General features: G+C 43.0%; 1 long non-coding RNA gene across 1 annotated transcript in view; it reads left to right on the plus strand.

Annotated features, from left to right (window-relative positions):
• The first annotated feature begins 265 nt into the window (after positions 1-265).
• LOC102371121 overlaps positions 266-6,011 on the plus strand; it is a 21,033-nt gene continuing 15,287 nt past the window's right edge. The window contains exon 1 of the long non-coding RNA XR_323559.1: positions 266-525. This is a non-coding gene — a long non-coding RNA (uncharacterized LOC102371121). The remainder of the gene's footprint in view (positions 526-6,011) is intronic.

Raw genomic sequence — 6,011 nt, forward strand, 5'->3', positions numbered from 1 at the left:
CAGAGCTAGTATTCAATCTAGAGAATTATGGCAGCCATAGGCAGCGAGGGAGCTGGTGCTGTAAATAATAACTGCACTACATGGAAGCAAGAGGGGGCAGGCTGTGACAGTGGACTGGCCCAGGAAGGGATTAGGGCTCAGCCCCACCTGTGCTTGCTTAATTGCCTCCCCAGGTGCTGGGAGTTGAAGTTTTGTTCAGGGAAGTGAGACCAGAGCATAGGTTGGCTTCCTTGGTTAGGGGATAAGAACTGAGGGAAGCAGCTGTAGAAAAGACATAGAGACAAGCTTAATTAGGAATAGATTGAGCAAAGGGTTTGACTACATGAACCTTATCCTGCTACAGAACTCATGAACTGGGTTCCAGAATTGAAACAAGATTATCCTTCTACGGACTCACTGGAGAAGGAGACGTGAACGTTTTTAAGGTGCAAAGCTCTTGAGAATTGAGTTGGACTGAAAACCCAGCCTTAGCTTGCCATGTTGCTGCTTGTTTTGTTGGACTACTCATTTACCCCTGGAAAAGAGGTAAGCGTTTTTGGTTAGAGGGTAAAATCATATAGAAGTACCATTATCTGCTTATCCAAGAGTGGAAGTTCCTGAAGCCAGGAGAGGGGAAACTGAGGTTTTGACTATTAAGTGCTAAAGTAGTACTATCACAGGGAGAAGGTTTTGTTGGGGCAGATGGATGGAGTAGCACTCTTCTCCCCAAAGCATAGAGAGGAAATTCTCAATCAGCTTTTAGTAAAAGCAGGGAATTGCCCTTTCATAGCTTTCTCCTCCTTAATGTAAGCTCCCAAATACTATTCTCAGCCTAATGAAGAAACTAGCTGTTTGTTTTTAAGAAGGAATACAAAAATATAAAACTCCTCAGGGGAATAGGAATTTTTTAAAAAGAGGTTAATATAGTAAAGGGTAAACTTCCAAGGAGTCAGAACCCAAGCTGATTGAGATGGGACCTGGTGAGAGATACCAAGACCCACTTCTTCACCCACCTCGAGTTATTGATTTCAGTAACAACAAAGGCTTTCTTTTGCTGATGAGCCCCTATGACTTAAGACCTTATAAAGGCAACCTTGTAAATCTGACCACTTAATAATCAGGTAGATTACACCTATATCAAATTTTTGCGTCATTTATGTGATTCTGTCCTGCCAAAAAGCTAGACCTCTAAATCCACGTTTGTACATATTCTCATTGGCATAGCTTTCCAAAAATATGTGCATGACCTTATCAAAAGTGGGTGAAATTTGCAAGCTATACTGGTTTATGAGGGAAAAAACATAGCTTTAAATGAGACAACTTCAGAATCGATGTGTGCAGTTGCTAGAGATTCTTCTAGTTTTGTCTGTGCTTCAGATTTGTCAGCTAAATTAGAGATGAAATATGACAGTTTGCATCCAGAAATATTATTTGATATTGTCTTGTGCTTTTGTTTCTAGAACAAGTGGATTTTTGTTTTTGGAAAGTCATCTAAAAATTACAGGAATAGCCATGTATTTGTAAGGAGAGCTATGTTTTATTTTTCTGAAAAATTACTACTACATTTCAAAGAACTCTAAAGGTCGCCATGAGTAATAATATTAGTATTATTGTTCTATAACATTAGCTGCAGGCAAAACATATTGGTATGGAAACTGTCTTGGCCAAGTGTGACCTATAAATAGTAATCCCCTATGACACCCATATACCTGAGGTATAAATCTAAGCATGTTCCCTGCATGCTAATTAAATGAGGAACATGCTGTCTTGACTGATACAAAACCTTAGTATATCTTGTTCAGATTGTATAAATATCATGATATAACCTTTATCTGCCACAATCAGAGAACAGATCAGTGGCATATTCTATGAATGTCATAAAATGCTGCTACTTCTGCAATGTATGAAAGCTGGGTAACATGAAGAGGGTTATTGTCAAATTGGAAGTGCACAAAAAATCTGCAGATCTGCTTATGCCTGAAGATGTGATACTGTGAATAAAGCTTTCTGTTCAAATTCTAAAATCTTTCAAAAATTGACATGCTAGGGTATAGCCCTCTTGCCTTATGCTTTCAGAGAAACTTTTGAGAGTGGATTTTTTTGGTCTCTTGTCTTCTAATGCAAACACAAATATGCCTCCTGATTTATTAAGAAGAAAATTACCACCAGTAACAGTCCTTTTTTATGTGAAATTCTTGCCTCCCTGATAGCTACCACAATTTAGAATTTGTGGTTGTAACTGTTACACAGAGTGATACAGTAAGGAACAGAGTTTAGCATCTTGATCATAAATGAGAGAGGTATCCTTGTGTTGAATCAATGAGGGAAGTGTAAGTGGTTTGGCCAAAAGCAGTAATAGGACAAATGAATTCAGCATGCTTGCAAGGAACATTTCAAAGGCCAGGTTAAATGTTACACACAAATCAGTCTAAGTGATTGGAAATCTATCTAAACCTGTAATTGTAAAAAAGCTTGGTTCACGTAGACCAGTCTAAGAATGGCAGAACCAGGCCTAAGATGGGCTTGGTTCAATGTGCACTCAAATCTAACCAATTTAGGGTAGACTGGTGAATCAAACTTCTGTACCAGATACCCTATTGATTTAAGTTAGATAGCTATCCTCCAGCATCCCAGTCTCCTCAGCTGGTCTGACCAAGCTCCCAGTGGGCGCTGCCCCCAAACTCTCCCAGAGGTGAGCCAGCACAGATCGTATATCCCCAGCCCTTCCTCCTGCCTCCAGCCATCTGTCAGCCACAGGCAAGCGGTGGGGGGAAGAAGGCAGGTGTCTTTTCCCTGCACAAGCCCTGGGACCTGGGCATCCATGTCCCTGGATCATGCCCCCAAAACACATCCCAAAGTACTATACAATATGAACCCACACACCTGACACTGAGCCCAGAAGAACCTCTGTGCTAAGGCACAGCCCCACAAAGCCCAACCATGGCTCCTATCCAGGGATCCCCATGCCCCTGTGCTCGGGCACATCCCCATGGAGCCTGACTCCTGCTCCTGTACACCACATCTTAAAGGGCACAGACAGGAGCCCTCCCACCTGGACCCAAACATGGATTTCCCTCCCCACCCCACCTCCAGCAGGAGCCTGTGCAGGCATATCAGGTGGTTCAGGATGACAGGGGGTACAGCATTGGGACTGGCCCTCCACAGAGGCATCCCTGTGACATCTACAGCTTGCCCACTACTGGCAGGTACACCAGCCATGGGCATCTGGGGTACTGTAAGACTCTTTTGGTCTGCAGCTACCAGTTCCTGGAGTACTAGAGTATTAGAGCAGTAGGGAGTGTCGGGGTGTGCTTTCCCATGCCTGGCAGCCAATCGAAGGTAGCTCAGGTGCTCAGCTGCATTCAACAGTCTCCAGCAGCCCAAGGAGTCCGCAGGGCATGCTGGGAGATGTGCAGGGGTACCCCCAACTTGTAGGCCTCAGCCAGCATAGGCAGCCTGCATGCCCTTCTACTAAAGGACACAGATGTATACTGTTTGCTGCTGATCTCACCTAGTCAGAAATGCTAGTTCAGTGAGAGTGAAATGTTCCTTGCAAGCATGTTGAATTCTAAGGCCAGGTTACACATTACACTCAAATCAGCCTAAGTGATTGGAAATTGATCTTAACTCGTAATTGTATAGAAACTGTACAGAAAACTGCACAATTTAGATTTATTCCACCTTGGGCTTTTTGAATGTCTGTTCTTAGACTAAGGAACTTAACAGAGCCTGGAAGGCTTCCATGGAAATGTGCTCGGTGACATACTGACTTGCTTGCCTGGTGAGATGTGATGTCTGCTACCGTAGAAGGAGAAATTTGCAGCTATAATTTGACCCAGATCTTTCATAGCTACCTGTCAGGAGAGGGGACAAGGAGGAAAGAGCGTTGTTTATCATTTTCTTCTTAGAAAACCCAAACTAAATGTTACTTCAGATATTGGCAACACAATTTCAAAATTCCTCCTTCTGTCTTTGCTGCAGCACTCTGGGCTGCAGGTAGGGAAGCAGGGGAAACTGCAGCTAAGTGACAGCATGGGGCCAGGGCCAGTGAGAGCACGGGGCCCGCACCCAGCAGGGCAGCAGAATCCCGCACCCAACAGGGCTGGAGGGGCTTTACCTAGGTGGGCCATGAGCAGAAATTATATAACTTACTAAGCTGGTATATCTGATAAGAAGTATCTTAGGGCAACAACAGATGGTGATATGGGGGTGGGAAAGTTTGAGTGTAGTGAAGGTGGGGGGCATGGAGTAGAGCCCACAGAGGAATGACATTATTGGAACAATGAGATCTGTAGACAACCCTGGCAGCTTCATTATGAATGGATTTGAGGGTGGCTGTATGGCAGACACCAAAGCCACAGGAAAAAAAAATATTGAAAATCATGGAAAATAAAATAAGTCTAAATAAACATAAGTAATCAGTATTTTATACATGACCCAGAGCTAATGCACTTATTAATTATTGCTAGCTGTACAGTAAATGATGTGGTGAAGCGCTGGTGACATTGTTAGTCACTACTAAGTTTTGCTCAGGCAGGTACTAGAAACCAAAGCCTCAACTGTCTTTCTGTAACCAGAGAATCAAAGCCTTAAATTTATTAACCTGAGGGGAAAAAAAATAACTTAGCTTTTCCCTTCAAAGTGAATGTAGAATATGTTTGAGCAGAGAACCTCTTCTAGTTTGAAAGACATGGGAAAATACAAGAAAGGGAGAGGAAAAGTGCAGCTGAGTATGAGATACACGAACAAGTACAAAGACCCAAGTGCAGGAGTGTGAGGATGAGGAAACAGTTAAATTACAGCAGTGTCCAGAGGGATCATCCAAGTCTCCACTGTTCTAGGAACAACACAGTGTCTTAAAGTAAAAACAATCTTGGCCCCAAATTCCTTGTAGTCTAAGGAAAACATTATGATTTCTTCCAGTAAGACTCTACATTTTCTGAATAAAGTATATCATTTCCCTGCCTAGTTGTTAGGTAGGTACTTTATTACTTCCTGAATGATTTGTCTATAACAATCATTGCCTCTCCCTACTGAAATTGCATGCAATGCACAGAGGCGTGCAATACTGGGTTATGACTTACAAATTAAAATATTCAAGTTCAGACATGATTCGCTTCCTCCACAGCTGCAAGTGAGATTTTCCATTAGCTCTTTCACTTTGAGTAGTGGCTTTAATATTCTTACCACACTATAAAAATCCCACCTTACAAAACAGAAAAATGATTGAAATTATGACAACAGTTCTTTGCAAAGGGAAGAAAAATAAGCGTCTGGGAGAACAGGATAAGAACATTTATCTTATGGAACTTGCAAGCAAAGATAAGTGATTAGAAATAGTAACTCATTTAGGAGGAGAGATGGCTCTTTAAATTCCAGTGATATGCATTTTAACTTAGTGACTTTCTTTTTAAGCAGATACACAAAATAGCAGAGGCTCATCTATCAAACAGTATATAGAAAACATAGAAACTTATTTGATATTATGAGTCAAGGATAGTCTGGAGAAGATATCTATACTTGTGTCTGAAGACCTTTATCCCAGGGGGGCAATGTTGAAGTCCCATGGATGTCCAAAGCCTTTATGCAGCTACTTTTCAAAGGACTAGGAGAGTAATCCCCTTTTCTGCAAATAGTTTGAAGGATTATAGCTCATCCACAGTCTTTACTCCTACAAAAGGTTGGCAGCAAGATCTAGCATCCATTGATATTTATGTAAGAACTAGCTAATTGCCCATCAAGAATGATGGATTTCAGGGAGTGATTACATTCCCCCCCCCGCCGCTTGCTTCCTGCTCACCCTTTGGAGCTGGCAACATAAAGACTCTCTCTGTCACCACCTCCTCCAGCCTCCAGCATGGGGGCTCCCTCCCCCCACCTGCCTTCACCTTGCAGCAGGGTTTCTCCCTGCATCCCCTCCCCTCCCCTCCCCTCTCCACCACCTCCCCCTCCCTGCCAATTGTTGTCAGGGCTGGGTAGTGGGGGGGGAGAGGGGTGCCATCACCCTGACCCCTGCCCCTCCCTGCTTCCCT

This window comes from Alligator sinensis, unplaced genomic scaffold (genome assembly GCF_000455745.1).
Source record: "Alligator sinensis unplaced genomic scaffold, ASM45574v1 scaffold373_1, whole genome shotgun sequence".
In the NCBI taxonomy this organism is placed as follows: domain Eukaryota; kingdom Metazoa; phylum Chordata; order Crocodylia; family Alligatoridae; genus Alligator; species Alligator sinensis.